At 45.6% G+C, this 18,705-nt stretch overlaps 1 pseudogene; it reads right to left on the bottom strand.

The window, feature by feature from the left end:
* Positions 1-18,015, bottom strand: part of LOC124019434 — a 176,176-nt pseudogene extending 158,161 nt beyond the window's left edge.
* Positions 18,016-18,705: the final 690 nt, after the last annotated feature.

The raw sequence follows: 18,705 nt of genomic DNA, 5'->3' as shown, positions 1-18,705 counted from the left end.
CTCTACTCTACTCTGGTCTGGTCTGTTCTACTGTACTCTACTCTACTCTACTCTGGTCTGTTCTACTCTACTCTACTCTACTCTACTCTACTCTACTCTACTCTACTCTACTCTACTCTACTCTACTCTACTCTACTCTACTCTACTCTACTGTACTGTACTCTACTTTACTCTACTCTACTCTACTGTACTCTACTCTACTCTACTCTACTCTACTCTGGTCTGTTCTACTCTACTCTGGTCTGTTCTACTCTACTGTACTCTACTGTACTGTACTCTACTCTACTGTACTGTACTCTACTCTGGTCTGTTCTACTCTACTCTACTCTACTCTACTCTACTCTACTCTACTCTACTCTACTCTACTCTACTCTACTCTACTCTGGTCTGGTCTGTTCTACTCTACTCTGCTCTGCTCTGTTGTACTCTACTCTATGATACTCTACTCTACTCTACTCTGCTCTACTCTGCTCTGCTCTGCTGCACTCTACTCTGGTCTGGTCTGTTTTACTCTACTCTACTCTACTCTACTCTACTCTTTTCTGGTCAGTTCTGTAATGCAGTGTTGAGGATGTTTGAGGTTCTGCCAGTTAAATGAGTCGGTAATGCAGTGTTGCTTTGCCATTATCACCATCGCTTGAAGAAACCCTGGTGCAGCTAACAATGTGTGTGTGTGTGTGTGTGTGTGTGTGTGTGTGTGTGTGTGTGTGTGTGTGTGTGTGTGTGTGTGTGTGTGTGTGTGTGTGTGTGTGTGTGTGTGTGTGTGTGTGTGTGTGTGTGTGTGTGTGTGTGTGTGTGTGTGTGTGTGTGTGTGTGTCAAGGCTGTTAGGGCCGTAGCCTCTCCTCCTCTCTTGTGTTAGTTAGCGAGACTGAAGGAAGTTATTGGTGGAAGCAATTTGGAGGGAGATGCCTCCAGCTCAATGGACCATTAGATGTTCACTGTGAATAAATATTCTCTCTCTCTTTCTCTCCATCCCTCTCGCTCCATCTGTCTGAATTTACTCCTTCGCTCTCCTTCTCTCCCTCTTTCCCCCTCTCTCTCTGTCTCTCTCTCTCTCATTCTCTCTCTCTCTCTCTGTCTCTCTCTCTCTCTCTCTCTCTCTGTCTCTCTCTCTCTCTCTCTCTCTCTCTCTCTCTGTCTCTCTCTCTCTCTCTCTCTCTCTCTCTCTCTCTCTCTCTCTCTCTCTCTCTCTCTCTCTCTCTCTCTCTCTCTCTCTCTCTCTCTCTCTCTCTCTTTCTCTCTCTTTCTCCCTCTCTCCTCTCTCTCTCTCTCTCTCCTTCTCTCTCCTTCTCTCACCTTCTCTCTCTCTCTCACACACACACAGCCTAATTGTCTCTTCTCTTCACACCCTGTCTAATTAGGACATTAGTTAGCCAGCCGGGACACTCTCCTCTTTCTGTTTATCCCTCCCCTGTTCCTCTCCTCCTCCTCCTCCTCCTCCTCCTCCTCCTCCTCCTCCTCCTCCTCCTCCTCCTCCTCCTCCTCCTCCTCCTCCTCCTCCTCCTCCTCCTCCTCGTCTTCCTCCTCTCCTTACTGCCCTGCTGCCTCTGACCACGCCCCTGGCAGCAGAGTCACTTAGCATACGTCGTTAAATGATCTGCCACTCTGCTAGCGTCACAGAACGTTAGCGTCAGCACTAGCCGACGGGCCCCGTTCACACTCACTTCCAGTGGAGTTAATAGCATATCAGCGCTACGCTAACAGACATTAGCAACCGCTCGTAGTCACTTCCCATAGCGTTAGCGTCAGCACTAGCCGACGGGCCCCGTTCACACTCACTTCCAGTGGAGTTAATAGCATATCAGCGCTACGCTAACAGACATTAGCAACCGCTCGTAGTCACTTCCCATAGCGTTAGCGTCAGCACTAGCCGACGGGCCCCGTTCACACTCACTTCCAGTGGAGTTAATAGCATATCAGCGCTACGCTAACAGACATTAGCAACCGCTCGTAGTCACTTCCCATAGCGTTAGCGTCAGCACTAGCCGACGGGCCCCGTTCACACTCACTTCCAGTGGAGTTAATAGCATATCAGCGCTATGCTAACAGACATTAGCAACCGCTCGTAGTCACTTCCCATAGCGTTAGCGTCAGCACTAGCCGATGGGTCCCCCCCGTTTACACTCAATTCCCGTGCAACGCTATTAGCCACCGCTACGCTAACAGACATTAGCAACCGCTCGTAGTCATTTCCCATAGCGTTAGCGTCAGCACTAGCCGACGGGCTATTAGCCACCGCTACGCTAACTAATGATAGTGTTAGCTTCATCGCTAAAAGGCACGAGTCCCTACTACAGTCATTTCCTATAGAGTTAGTTGTTTTATAGCCTAGGGGTTGTAATCATAGACCGACATGTAGAATGATATCTGATGTCTGTGTTGTCTAGCAGAGACCTGTCATTTCACTTTTAATAACATGACCTTTTAATGACCTTTTACAATACAGACACTGTTTGAAGCAATCACTTCCTGTAGGAAGCAGACGTTCGTCATAATCCAGACACTGTTTGAAACAATCACTTCCTGTAGGAAGTTCGTCATAATCCAGACACTGTTTGAAACAATCACTTCCTGTAGGAAGCAGGACGTTCGTCATAATCCAGACACTGTTTGAAACAATCACTTCCTGTAGGAAGCAGGACGTTCGTCATAATCCAGACACTGTTTCAAACAATCACTTCCTGTAGGAAGCAGGACGTTCGTCATAATCCAGACACTGTTTGAAACAATCACTTCCTGTAGGAAGCAGGACGTTCGTCATAATAATTTCGCTCGCGCCTCTCTCTCTGTTATGGTGTATTGGTATGGTGTATTGGTATGGTGTATTGGTATGGTGTATTGTTATGGTGTATTGGTATGGTGTATTGGTATGGTGTATTGGTATGGTGTATTGGTATGGTGTATTGGTATGGTGTATTGGTATGGTGTATTGGTATGGTGTATTGGTATGGTGTATTGGTATGGTGTATTGGTATGGTATACCGATTCTGTTCGCTCGCGCCTCTCTCTCTGTTATGGTGTATTGGTATGGTGTATTGGTATGGTGTATTGGTATGGTATACCGATGCTGTTCGCTCGCACCTCTCTCTCTGTTATGGTGTATTGGTATGGTGTATTGGTATGGTGTATTGGTATGGTGTATTGGTATGGTATACCGATTCTGTTCGCTCGCGCCTCTCTCTCTGTTATGGTGTATTGGTATGGTGTATTGGTATGGTGTATTGGTATGGTATACCGATGCTGTTCGCTCGCACCTCTCTCTCTGTTATGGTGTATTGGTATGGTGTATTGGTATGGTGTATTGGTATGGTGTATTGGTATGGTGTATTGGTATGGTATACCGATGCTGTTCGCTCGCGCCTCTCTCTCTGTTATGGTGTATTGGTATGGTGTACCGATGCTGTTCGCTCGCGCCTCTCTCTCTGTTATGGTGTATTGGTATGGTGTACCGATGCTGTTCGCTCGCGCCTCTCTCTCTGTTATGGTGTATTGGTATGGTGTATTGGTATGGTGTATTGGTATGGTATACCGATGCTGTTCGCTCGCGCCTCTCTCTCGGGACACTCACTGGTATTGGTGTACTCCGGCTTGGTAAAAATGTAAATGTTCTCGTCGAACCACAACAAAATGTTATAACCACCCAGTCTCATTATAACCACCCAGTCTCATTATAACCACCCAATCTCATTATAACCACCCAGTCTCAAGCCCATTATAACCACCCAGTCTCATTATAACCACCCAGTCTAATTATAACCACCCAGTCTCATTATAACCACCCAGTCTCATTATAACCACCCAGTCTAATTATAACCACCCAGTCTCATTATAACCACCCAGTCTAATTATAACCACCCAGTCTCATTATAACCACCCAGTCTCATTATAACCACCCAGTCTCAAGCCCATTATAACCACCCAGTCTCATTATAACCACCCAGTCTAATTATAACCACCCAGTCTCATTATAACCACCCAGTCTCATTATAACCACCCAGTCTAATTATAACCACCCAGTCTCATTATAACCACCCAGTCTCATTATAAACAGTCTAATTATAACCACCCAGTCTCATTATAACCACCCAGTCTAATTATAACCACCCAGTCTCATTATAACCACCCAGTCTCATTATAACCACCCAGTCTCATTATAACCACCCAGTCTCATTATAACCACCCAGTCTCATTATAACCACCCAGTCTCAAGCCCATTATAACCACCCAGTCTCATTATAACCACCCAGTCTCATTATAACCACCCAGTCTCATTATAACCACCCAGTCTCAGTCTCAGCGGACTGCAATAGCATCGAACAGTCCCCGCGATATGCAACTGTTCAGGGGGTGACACCCTGGACCCAAACTGTTACAGACCTATATCCATCCTGCCCTGCCTATCTAAGGTCTTCGAAAGCCAAGTCAACAAACAGGTGACTGACCATCTCGAATCCCACCGTACCTTCTCCGCTATGCAATCCGGTTTCCGAGCCGGTCACGGGTGCACCTCAGCCACACTCAAGGTACTAAACGACATCATAACCGCCATCGATAAAAGACAGTACTGTGCAGCCGTCTTCATCGACCTTGCCAAGGCTTTCGACTCTGTCAATCACCATATTCTTATCGGCAGACTCAGTAGCCTCGGTTTTTCGGATGACTGCCTTGCCTGGTTCACCAATTACTTTGCAGACAGAGTTCAGTGTGTCAAATCGGAGGGCATGTTGTCCGGTCCTCTGGCAGTCTCTATGGGGGTGCCACAGGGTTCAATTCTCGGGCCGACTCTTTTCTCTGTATATATCAATGATGTTGCTCTTGCTGCGGGCGATTCCCTGATCCACCTCTACGCAGACGACACCATTGTATACACTTTCGGCCCGTCATTGGACACTGTGCTATCTAACCTCCAATCGAGCTTCAATGCCATACAACACTCCTTCCGTGGCCTCCAACTGCTCTTAAACGCTAGTAAAACCAAATGCATGCTTTTCAACCGATCGCTGCCTGCACCCGCATGCCCGACTAGCATCACCACACTGGATGGCTCCGACCTTGAATATGTGGACACCTATAAGTACCTAGGTGTCTGGCTAGACTGCAAACTCTCCTTCCAGACCCATATCAAACATCTCCAATCGAAAATCAAATCAAGAATCGGCTTTCTATTCCGCAACAAAGCCTCCTTCACTCACGCTGCCAAGCTTACCCTAGTAAAACTGACTATCCTACCGATCCTTGCCTTCGGCGACGTCATCTACAAAATTGCTTCCAACACTCTACTCAGCAAACTGGATGCAGTTTATCACAGTGCCATCCGTTTTGTCACTAAAGCACCTTATACTACCCACCACTGCGACTTGTATGCTCTAGTCGGCTGGCCCTCGCTACATATTCGTCGCCAGACCCACTGGCTTCAGGTCATCTACAAGGCTATGCTAGGCAAAGCTCCGCCTTATCTCAGCTCACTGGTCACTTTGGCAACACCCATCCGTAGCACGCGCTCCAGCAGGTGTATCTCATTGATCATCCCTAAAGCCAACACCTCATTCGGCCGCCTTTCGTTCCAGTACTCTGCTGCCTGTGACTGGAACGAATTGCAAAAATCGCTGAAGTTGGAGACTTTTATCTCCCTCACCAACTTCAAACATCAGCTAGCTGAGCAGCTAACCGATCGCTGCAGCTGTACATAATCTATTGGTAAATAGCACACCCATTTTCACCTACCTCATCCCCACAGTTTTTATTTATTTACTTTTCTGCTCTTTTGCACACCAATATCTCTACCTGTACATGATCATTTATCACTCCAGTGTTAATCTGCAATATTGTAATTATTCGCCTACCTCCTCATGCCTTTTGCACACATTGTATATAGACTCCCCTATTTTTTCTACTGTGTTATTGACTTGTTAATTGTTTACTCCATGTGTAACTCTGTGTTGTCTGTTCACACTGCTATGCTTTATCTTGGCCAGGTCGCAGTTGCAAATGAGAACTTGTTCTCAACTAGCCTACCGGGTTAAATAAAGGTGTTCTCAACTAGCCTACCTGGTTAAATAAAGGTGTTCTCAACTAGCCTACCTGGTTAAATAAAGGTGTTCTCAACTAGCCTACCTGGTTAAATAAAGGTGTTCTCAACTAGCCTACCTGGTTAAATAAAGGTGTTCTCAACTAGCCTACCTGGTTAAATAAAGGTGTTCTCAACTAGCCTACCTGGTTAAATAAAGGTGTTCTCAACTAGCCTACCTGGTTAAATAAAGGTGAAATAAAAATAAATAAATAAAAAGCCCATTATAACCACCCAGTTTAAAGCCCATTATAAAGTTGAGACAATGACTTATCAATGGCCCAATGGCTCAGTTAATCTCTACCATTGTGTCGCTGACTTGTCACAATGCTTCAGCAAATGTACATTACACTAGGGGGTGTTGGAAGACACAATGTAAGGAACCTCATTTATGTCCCTCTAACTGACCTGAATGCCCCTCTGCTGATCCTACAGCTACTGAATGCAGTAATCATGTGCCTATGAACCAGAGTTATACTGTTAGCACTGAGGTAGTGTGTACTGAGTAGGAAGTTCACCGTGTGCAGCTCAACCTGCACTAACATAAATAACATGAGCATGTCTACCTCTGCTGATCCTACAGCTACTGAATGCAGTAATCATGTGCCTATGAACCAGAGTTATACTGTTAGCACTGAGGTAGTGTGTACTGAGTAGGAAGTTCACCGTGTGCAGCTCAACCTGCACTAGCATAAATAACATAAATAACATGAGCATGTCTACTTCTGCTAAGTTTCCCAATAAAGCAATGAAAACAAGCAAGCATCCCAGAAAAGTGCTTAAACAAATAGCCCACGTTAACATATGTAGCTTAAGAAACAAGGTCCATAAAGTCATTAACTTGCTTGTAACAGATGATGTGCATATTATGACTGATCTCTGAAACTCACTGAGATAATACCTTTGATGATACAGTGGTAGCAATACAAATTACATTCATATTCTGACTGATCTCTCAAACTCACTGAGATAATACCTTTGATGATACAGTGGTAGAAATACAAGGTTATAACATCTACAGAAGAGACAGAAATGCCAAAGGTGGAGGTGCTGCTGTTTATATTCAGAACCACATTCCTGTAAAGCTTCTATCCCTCTCTCTCTCCTCGGATTCTGGCTCTCTCTTTCTCATCCGTTCCTCCCAGTGTTAAATAGGATCTCATGTTAAATACTGTTGAAGTAATATGGCTACAGGTTCATCTGCCTCACCTAAAGCCCATTCTGGTGGGAAGCTGCTATAGACCAAGTGTTAACAGTCAGTATCTGGATAATGTTAAATACTGTTGAAGTCATATGGCTACAGGTTCATCTGCCTCCCCCTAAAGCCCATTCTGGTGGGAAGCTGCTATAGACCACCAATTGCTAACAGTCACTATCTGGATAATATGTGTGAAGTGCCTGATAATGTTTGTGATATCAACAGGGAAGTATATTTTCTGGGTGATTTAAATAACGACTGGCTATCATCAAACTGCCTACTCAAGCAAAAGCTTCAAACTGTAACCAGTGCCTGCAACCTGGTTATCAATCAACCTACCAGGGTAGTTACAAACAGTAGAGGAATTAAATCATCAACATGGTTTGATCATATCTTTACTAATGCTGCAGAAATGGGTTTTAAAGCAGTATCCAGATTCATCAGATGTAGTGATCACAATATAGGAGCCATGTCTAGGAAAACCAAAGTTCCAAAAGGCTGGGCCTAATGTTCTATATAAGAGGTCATACAATTGTTTGTGGGGATTCCTATGTTGATGATGTAAATAATATTTGTTGGTCCGTGGTGTGTAATGAGGAGCAACCAGACGCTGCTGGTCTGTGGTGTGTAATGAGGAGCAACCAGACGCTGCTGGTCTGTGGTGTGTAATGAGGAGCAACCAGACGCTGCTGGTCTGTGGTGTGTAATGACGAGCAACCAGACGCTGCTGGTCTGTGGTGTGTAATGACGAGCAACCAGACGCTGCTGGTCTGTGGTGTGTAATGACGAGCAACCAGACGCTGCTGGTCTGTGGTGTGTAATGAGGAGCAACCAGACGCTGCTGGTCTGTGGTGTGTAATGACGAGCAACCAGACGCTGCTGGTCTGTGGTGTGTAATGAGGAGCAACCAGACGCTGCTGGTCTGTGGTGTGTAATGACGAGCAACCAGACGCTGCTGGTCTGTGGTGTGTAATGACGAGCAACCAGACGCTGCACTTGACACATCAATGAAATTGCTTATCCCAGTTACTAACGAGCCATTAAGAAAAGGACTGTAGAAACGGTTAAATCCACGTGGATTGATGAGGAATTGAAACATTTTTTTTTATGGTTGAGAAGGATGAGGCAAAAGGAATGACAAATAGGTCTGTCTGCACAACCGATTGGCAAAGGTAGTGCAGATTGAGAAATCATGTGACTATGAAACAAAGATAAATGATATTAAAAAATGATATTAAAAAGCTTTTTAAACCTTAAATGAAGTTTTGGGCAACAAGAGAAAAAGGCAAATTCAGCTTCATCGTTCAGTGAATCAGATTCATTCATCACAAAAACCCACTGAATATTGCCAACTACTTTAATGCTTTCCATCATTGGCAAGATTAGCAAACTAAGGCATGACATGCCAGCAACAAACGCTGACACGAAACATCCAAGTATATCTGATCAAATTATGAAGGACAAGCATTGTAATTTAGAACTCTGTAAAAGTGAGTGTAGAACAGTTGAAACAGTCATTGTGGTGTATCAACAATGTCGAGGATAAACCTCAACTACGTCTTGTAATGATGAATGTGGAAATTGAAATTGAGCAAGTTGAGGTGACTGAACTGCTTGGAGTAACCCTGGATTGTAAAACTGTCATGGTCAAAACATGTTGATACAACAGTATCTAAGATGGGGAGAAGTCTGTCCATAATAAAGCACTGATCTGAGATGGGGAGAAGTCTGTCCATAATAAAGCACTGCTCTGAGATGGGGAGAAGTCTGTCCATAATAAAGCACTGCTCTGAGATGGGGAGAAGTCTGTCCATAATAAATGTGCTGCTCTGCCTTCTTAACAACACTATCAACAAGGCAGGTCCTAGTTTCTACCTTCTTAACAACACTATCAACAAGGCAGGTCCTAGTTTCTACCTTCTTAACAACACTATCAACAAGGCAGGTCCTACAGGTCCTAGTTTCTACCTTCTTAACAACACTATCAACAAGGCAGGTCCTACAGGCCCTAGTTTCTACCTTCAACACTATCAACAAGGCAGGTCCTACAGGCCCTAGTTTCTACCTTAACAGCACTATCAACAAAGCAGGTCCTACAGGACCTAGTTTCTACCTTCTTAACAACACTATCAACAAGGCAGGTCCTACAGGCCCTAGTTTCTACCTTCTTAACAACACTATCAACAAGGCAGGTCCTACAGGCTCTAGTTTCTACCTTCTTAACAACACTATCTACAAGGCAGGTCCTACAGGCTCTAGTTTCTACCTTCTTAACAACACTATCAACAAGGCAGGTCCTAGTTTCTACCTTCTTAACAACACTATCAACAAGGTTGGTCCTACAGGTCCTAGTTTCTACCTTCTTAACAACACTATCAACAAGGCAGGTCCTACAGGCCCTAGTTTCTACCTTCTTAACAACACTATCAACAAGGCAGGTCCTACAGGCTCTAGTTTCTACCTTCTTAACAACACTATCAACAAGGCAGGTCCTACAGGCCCTAGTTTCTACCTTCTTAAACAACACTATCACCAGAACAGGGCAGCACGGCTGGCCCTTGGATCTACACAGAGAGCTAACACTGAAGACAGGAACCATGACGTCCCTTGGTATTGGACCACTGAAGACAGGAACCACCTCGTCTCTTGGTATTGGACCACTGAAGACAGGAACCATAACGTCCCTTGGTATTGGACCACTGAAGACAGGAACCATAACGTCCCTTGGTATTGGACCACTGAAGACAGGAACCATAACGTCCCTTGGCATTGGACCACTGAAGACAGGAACCATAACGTCCCTTGGTATTGGACTACTGAAGACTGGAACCACAACGTCCCTTGGTATTGGACCACTGAAGACAGGAACCATAACGTCCCTTGGTATTGGACCACTGAAGACAGGAACCACCTCTTCCCTTGGTATTGGACCACTGAAGACAGGAACCACCTCTTCCCTTGGTATTGGACCACTGACGGAAGACAGGAACCACCTCGTCCCTTGGTATTGGACCACTGAAGACAGGAACCACAACGTCCCTGTCAGGAATTGGCCAGGGTTGTTCCGGTTTTTGGTCACTAGATGCCCCCATTGTGCCTTTTGACCTTTTGTTTTCCCTTGATCCCCATTATTATTTGCACCTGTGCCTCGTTTCCCCTGATTGTATTTAAACCCTTTGTTTTCCCTCTGTTCTGTGCTCTGTGTTTGTATGTTAGCACCCAGCCCTAGTACTCTGTGTACTCTTGTTGATCCCGGTGGACTCTCTTGTGGAGTTCTGTTTTTTTGTTCTTGTTTGTTTGTTTTTTGAGTATCTTTTGAGGCTTTTTGTGTTTTACCTTCCACCTTGTGGATTTACCTTTTTTGTCTTGGAGGATTACCTTTGTTCTTGTGGAATTCCTTTTGAGGTTGTGGAGTTACATGTTTTCCTGAAGAACTTCACTTTTTACTTCATTAAATACACCGTATAAAGTGCTGCTGTGTCTGCCTCATCTTCTGGGTTCTGCCGACTATTCGTGGCTCAGTTGGTTAAGTGACTGTTTCTCACTCCGGAGACCCGGGTTCGTAACCGGGTCCTGACAGTCCCTTGGTATTGGACCACTGAAGACAGGAACCAGCTGCTGTCTCAGTGTGATGAGGGGGAGCTGACAGATAACTCAATAGCTTCATGATTTGCGTGTCTTGTATATTTACCAAATATTATAAATGTGGCACCTCAGTTTAGTTTCATTGGGCATGATGATACCTCCATGTGTGTGTGTGTGTGTGGGGGGGGTGCGTATGTGTGTGTATGTGTGTGTTTTATTCCTAAAAACACCAAGTCTGTTCTCCAGTCCCCCCACCAGGCAGAGCAGAGCAGCAGCTAGTTAAAGAGCCTAGTGGCTTTTTCCACATAAATACTTCAGTAAGCTACAAAACAGTCACTTCTGCCACTTTGGGGTTGTGTGTGTGTGTGTGTGTGTGTGTGTGTGTGTGTGTGTGTGTGTGTGTGTGTGTGTGTGTGTGTGCGTGCGTGCGTGCGTGCGTGCGTGTTTGGAAGAGTAGACAAGAGGAGGGGATGGTTGGTTGGGGTTAGGGGTGAGGGAGAGGGAGAGGGAAGGAGGAAAGGAGAGATTTTACTCTTAATGCTTGACTACACACACAGCTACACACACACAGCTACACACATATCTACACACACACACACAGCTACACACACACAGCTACACACAAACACAGCTACACACACATAGCTACACACAAACACAGCTACACACACACAGCTACACACATATCTACACAAACACACAGCTACACACACACAGCTACACACACAGCACACACACACACAAACAGCTACGCACACACAGCTACACACACAGCACACACACAGCTACACACAAACAGCTACACACACACACACACAAACAGCTACACACAGCAGCAAACAGCTACACACACAGCTACACACATATCTACACACGCACAGCTACACACACACACAGCTACACACACAGACAGACACACACAGCTACACACACACAGCTACACACACACAGACGACAGACACACACAGCTACACACACACAGCTACACACACACACACAGCGACACACACACACAGCTACACACACACAGACAGACACACACACACAGCTACACACACACAGCTACACACAAACAGCTACACACACACAGCTACACACACACAGCTACACACATATCTACATACGCACAGCTACACACACACACACAGCTACACACACACAGCTACACACACACACAGACAGACACACACAGCTACACACACACAGCTACACACACACACACAGCTAAACACACACAGGATGTGAGCAGTGAGAATAGACCAGCTGTTTAAATCAGCATGTAAGACAAGGGTCAGACAGGGGTCAGACAGGGGTCAGACAGGGGTCAGACAGGGGTCAGCAACACGGGATTTTAGTTTGGGGTCAAGAAAAGACTTTAAAAACAACGTGCAGTTTTCCCAGGCATTAAAACCCTGTGATGTCATGGTGTCTCAGCGTCATCAAGGGAAGGAATTATTGATTATCAATTTGCTGTGTAACCTAACCTCCAACCTCTGGTCTAACCTCTAACCTCTGGTCTAACCTCTAACGTCTAACATCAAGGGAATTATTGTTATTTTGAAATAGATCCTCTGATTTGGCGTCAATTTACTGTGTAACCTAACCTCCAACCTCTGGTCTAACCTCTAACCTCTGGTCTAACCTCTAACCTCTGGTCTAACCTCTAACCTCTAACCTCTAACATCAAGGGAATTATTGTTATTTTGAAATAGATCCTCTGATTGGGTGTCAATTTACTGTGTAACCTAACCTCCAACCTCTGGTCTAACCTCTAACCTCTGGTCTAACCTCTAACCTCTAACATCAAGGGAATTATTGTTATTTTGAAATAGATCCTCTGATTGGGCGTCAATTTACTGTGTAACCTAACCTCCAACCTCTGGTCTAACCTCTAACCTCTAACATCAAGGGAATTCATGTTATTTTGAAATAGATCCTCTGATTGGGCGTCAATTTGCTGTGTAACCTAACCTCCAACCACTGGTCTAACCTCTGGTCTAACCTCTAACCTCTGGTCTAACCTCTAACCTCTAACATCAAGGGAATTAATGTTGTTTTGAAATAGATCCTCTGATCCTCTGATTGGGCGTCAATTTCTACCCCTGATGTAAAAGGTTCAACGGCTGAATCTAGTTTTCTACCCCTGATGTAAAAGGTTCAACGGCTGAATCTAGTTTTCTACCCCTGATGTAAAATCTGCCCAAGGCTGAATCGAGTTTTCTACCCCTGATGTAAAAGGTTCAACGGCTGAATCTAGTTTTCTACCCCTGATGTAAAACCTGCCCAAGGCTGAATCTAGTTTTCTACCCCTGATGTAAAAGGTTCAACGGCTGAATCTAGTGTTCTACCCCTGATGTAAAAGGTTCAACGGCTGAATCTAGTTTTCTACCCCTGATGTAAAAGGTTCAACGGCTGAATCTAGTTTTCTACCCCTGATGTAAAAGGTTCAACGGCTGAATCTAGTTTTCTACCCCTGATGTAAAATCTGCCCAAGGCTGAATCGAGTTTTCTACCCCTGATGTAAAAGGTTCAACGGCTGAATCTAGTTTTCTACCCCTGATGTAAAACCTGCCCAAGGCTGAATCTAGTTTTCTACCCCTGATGTAAAAGGTTCAACGGCTGAATCTAGTTTTCTACCCCTGATGTAAAAGGTTCAACGGCTGAATCTAGTTTTCTACCCCTGATGTAAAAGGTTCAACGGCTGAATCTAGTTTTCTACCCCTGATGTAAAATCTGCCCAAGGCTGAATCTAGTTTTCTACCCCTGATGTAAAAGGTTCAACGGCTGAATCTAGTTTTCTACCCCTGATGTAAAATCTGCCCACGGCTGAATCTAGTTTTCTACCCCTGATGTAAAATCTGCCCAAGGCTGAATCTAGTTTTCTACCCCTGATGTAAAAGGTTCCAAGGCTGAATCTAGTTTTCTACCCCTGATGTAAAAGGTTGCCCAAGGCTGAATCTAGTTTTCTACCCCTGATGTAAAATCTGCCCACGGCTGAATCTAGTTTTCTACCCCTGATGTAAAATCTGCGCAAGGCTGAATCTAGTTCACTACCCCTGATGTAAAAGGTTCAACGGCTGAATCTAGTTTTCTACCCCTGATGTAAAAGGTTCAACGGCTGAATCTAGTTTTCTACCCTGATGTAAAAGGTTCAAGGCTGAATCTAGTTTTCTACCCCTGATGTAAAAGGTGCCCAAGGCTGAATCTAGTTTTCTACCCCTGATGTAAAAGGTTCCACGGCTGAATCTAGTTTTCTAACCCTGATGTAAAAGGTTCAAGGCTGAATCTAGTTTTCTAACCCTGATGTAAAAGGTTCCAAGGCTGAATCTAGTTTTCTACCCCTGATGTAAAAGGTTCAACGGCTGAATCTAGTTTTCTACCCCCTATGTAAAAGGTTCAACGGCTGAATCTAGTTTTCTACCCCTGATGTAAAACCTGCCCACGAATGAATCTAGTTTAGGTTCTATTTCAATCAGCTACTAATTCCCTGTCTAACCTCTGGTCTAACCTCTGATCTCTCGTCTAACCTCTGGTCTAACCTCTGATCTCTCATCTAATCCCTGGTCTAACCTCTAACCCCTGGTCTAACCTCTAACCCCTGGTCTAACCTCTAACCTCTGGTCTAACCTCTAACCCCTGGTCTAACCTCTAACCTCTGGTCTAACCTCTAACCCCTGGTCTAACCTCTGGTCTAATCTCTAACCTCTGGTCTAACCTCTGGTCTAACCTCTAACCTCTGGTCTAACATCCAACCTCTGGTCTAACCTCAAACCTCTGGTCTAACCTCTGGTCTAACCTCTATCCTCTAACCTCTATCCTCTAACCTCTGGTCTAACCTCTAACCCCTGGTCTAACCTCTGGTCTAACCTCTATCCTCTAACCTCTGGTCTAAACTCTAACCCCTGGTCTAACCTCTGGTCTAATCTCTAACCTCTGGTCTAACCTCTATCCTCTAACCTCTGGTCTAACATCCAACCTCTGGTCTAACCTCTGGTCTAACCTCTGGTCTAACATCCAACCTCTGGTCTAAACTCAAACCTCTGGTCTAACCTCTGGTCTAACCTGGTCTAACCTCTGGTCTTACCTCTAACCTCTGGTCCAACCTCTGGTCTAACCTCTAACCTCTGGTCCAACCTCTGGTCTAACCTCTAACCTCTGGTCTAACCTCTAACCTCTGGTCTAACCTCTAACGTCTGGTCTAACCTCTAACCTCTGGTCTAACCTCTAACGTCTGGTCTAACCTCTAACCTCTGGTCTAACCTCTAACCTCTGGTCTAACCTCTGACCTCTAACCTCTGGTCTAACCTCTAACCTCTGGTCTAACCTCTAACCTCTGGTCTAACCTCTAACCTCTGGTCTAACCTCTGGTCTAACCTCTGGTCATGGCTGATAGTCTAGGATACAGCTGTTACATACCAGCATAGTGCTTGACTTAGGCAGGATCTCACCTGAACTGAACCTCAACATTTCTACAGCTTGACTTCCTACACCTCTTACAAAATATTATCTCAAACATATTGTGGAGTTCAGGCACCTAAATATAAACATCACCTGCAGCTATTTCAGTTCAAGTCAAGCACTGTACACACCATACAATACAGTGTGTGTTGTGTATAGAGTTTTACCTCTCAGGCTGCCCTCTGTGTTCTGCCTCTTACACATACATACACTGAGAGAGGATAGGAGAGGATAGGATAGGATAGGGAGGAGAGGGGGGGGAGGAGAGGAGAGGAGAGGTTACATACCAGCATAGTGCTTGACTTAGGCAGGATCTCAGAGGAACTGAACCTCAACAGGAGGAGAGGGAGGGAGAGGAGATGAGGGAGAGGGAGGGGAGGAGGGAGAGGGAGGATTATCTCAAAATAGAGGAGAGGGAGGAAAATATTATCTCAAACATATTGTGGAGTTCAGGCACCTAAATATAAACATCACCCGCAGCTATTTCAGTTCAAGTCAAGCACTGGACACAGAGGAGATACAATACAGTGGTGTTGTGTATAGAGTTTTACCTCTCAGGCTGCCCTCTGTGTTCTGCCTCTTAGGGGACATACATACACTGAGAGAGGATAGAAGAGGATAGGATAGGATAGGATAGGAGAGGAGAGGAGAGGGAGGGAGGGAGGGAGGGGGGGGGAGGGGAGGGAGGGAGGGGAGGAGAGGGGAGGAGAGGAGAGGGAGGAGAGGAGAGGAGAGGAGAGGAGAGGAGAGGGAGAGGAGAGGAGAGGAGGGAGGAGGAGAGGAGAGGAGGAGAGGAGGGGAGGAGAGGAGAGGGAGAGGAGAGGAGAGGAGAGGAGAGGGAGAGGAGAGAGGAGAGGAGAGGAGAGGAGAGGAGAGGGAGAGAGAGGAGAGGAGAGGAGAGGAGAGGAGAGGAGAGGAGAGGAGAGGAGAGGAGAGGAGAGGAGAGGAGAGGAGAGGAGAGGAGAGGAGAGGAGAGGAATGTGTTTCTACAACGTGACTTGGTTGCGCTGAAGCTGAAAGCTGGGATTTTTAGATGTGAATTCATGATGATTTGTCTCATCAAGCAGCGTCACTAACTCTCTCCGCTGACACACACACACAGTGTTTATACAACAGCTCCGCTTAGCGGTGGACACAGTCAGAGCCATGTACACACAGCCCTCTCCTCTCTCCTGCGCGCACGCAAACACACTATCTCTCTCTCTCTCTGTCACACACACCCACATATCCAGTCCTCATCCCTCTCCTATATTGTCGGGCCGCAGCAGGCGGGCGGAAGTGCGGACATACCTTCAGTGTCACCATGCGGAGCTGTGGCGGTAGAGTCGGTGTGGCTGAGGCCCCTTCGGTCTCCCAGTCACCATCTTTAACGAGAGATCCACGGCCCCGCAGCCGTCCGCCCCCACGCGAAGCTCCGGTGCTCACGGCGTCAGCAAACCAGCAAACAAACTGTTCAAACTTGGTCTGCCGATAAATAAATACAAAGAATAACGACATTATACGTCAATTACACCGCTGTGTGTTTGTCATTATACGTCAATTACACCGCTATGTGTTTGTATGAAATTGCGTGTTGTTGTGTTACCAGGACAGACGCAAAAAAAAACAAGGCTACCCAGTTTCCTCCAGATTGAATGACTCCCAAACAGAGGACGCAAAATGCGTCGTAGGTAGAAGGGCTGCCTCGGTTCCTCACTGACTGTGTTTCTCTTTCACACGACTAAAACACGAATCACCTTCCTTCTCACACAATCTGTACCCCGGGTGTTTTAATTAACAAAGCTTACTGTCTGATTTGATGTTGGAGCTATAGACCCCGGGGGGACACTGGTAACTCTAGTAAATAATTCCCTCTCACGACGTCTCCGGTTTTATTTTCTGGGTTTTGTCTGGTTGTTATGTTGTTATGTAGGGCATTCCGCAGGTTGGTGGGCAGAGAGAGCGACTACAGCCTACAGCGAGGTGCTGCTGAGGGGCTGAGGGGAAGGAAAGGGGGGGCAGAGATTTGGAGCACCACTCTAGCCTACTTTAGGAGTGAACAAGTGGGGGGGTGATTTTTTTTGTGTTTAAACCCCAATACCATTCATGTCAGCGCCGAGTCCAGTTGTATCGCTTGAAATGTGAATTCGTCCCCCCCCGCAAAATAGTGATGGATTATTTAAAAGGAGATTAATTAAAAAACCCGCTGATGTTATCTATAAAACCCCCGTTGAGGGGTATCTATAAAACCCCCGTTGAGGGGTATCTATAAAACCCCCGTTGAGGGGTATCTATAAAACCCCCGTTGAGGGGTATCTATAAAACCCCCGTTGAGGGGTATCTATAAAACCCCCGTTGAGGGGTATCTATAAAACCCCCGTTGAGGGGTATCTATAAAACCCCCGTTGAGGGGTATCTATAAAACCCCCGTTGAGGGGTATCTATAAAACCCCCGTTGAGGGGTATCTGTAAAACCCCCGTTGAGGGGTATCTATCTATGTGGTCACTCACCTGCTGTATGTGCCACATCGCTCCAGAAGCCGAGAGGACATCGCAACCTTCTACTCCATCTGAGCGCCCCGCGCGAGCCACAACGCCTCACATCCGCAAACACATCCGTTGAAATAAAAAATATATATATTAATCCACCTGTTTTTCTTCACCCCGGGATAAACGGTAAATTCCTCACGGTAGTGATCCCGATTTACCACACACACACACACCAGAAACGGTTTTTTGATGAGGGAAAAAAATGAACTAAAATAAAATTAATATAAAAATTCGTAGGGTTTAAAAATAATCATAATTTGAATCCAACCAAAAAAAAAAAGGTTGGAATGTCCAGGCAGCTCAGCGCGCGGGGTTCCGCAGTGAGAGAGGACCGGTCCACGCACCTCCTCTCTCTCTCTCTCCGCTCCTTAAAGGCTGGATGGGGATTCCGTCACATAGGTTGCACACACACTCACATTCACACACACACACACACACACACACACACACACACACACACACACACACACACACACACACACACACACACACACACACACACACACACACACACACACACACACACACACACACACACACACACACACACACACACACATATATATCACTCCTAAACTCACCAACAAACAAGTGAGCAACGCGGTCAACTTATATATGTGTCAATGGCTAGTTATAGTATAATATAATCCAACATCATTGTCACCTAAAAAAAACAAAAAAGGATTTGAACAAATCCGAGTTGGAGTCGGTTGGTTTTTCAGGTCGGTGAGAAAGCACAGCTCTCTACCCAGCTCGAGATAACCGCCTACGCTCCGCTGAGCTGCGCAATGTCGTTTATAGAAATCAGTCTCGTTAATTAAACAGACACATATGTGTTATTGAATTTAAGATGGGGGATGGGGAGGG

This window comes from Oncorhynchus gorbuscha, unplaced genomic scaffold (genome assembly GCF_021184085.1).
Source record: "Oncorhynchus gorbuscha isolate QuinsamMale2020 ecotype Even-year unplaced genomic scaffold, OgorEven_v1.0 Un_scaffold_921, whole genome shotgun sequence".
In the NCBI taxonomy this organism is placed as follows: Eukaryota; Metazoa; Chordata; class Actinopteri; order Salmoniformes; family Salmonidae; genus Oncorhynchus; species Oncorhynchus gorbuscha.
This window is presented reverse-complemented; position numbering and strand designations above follow the sequence as displayed.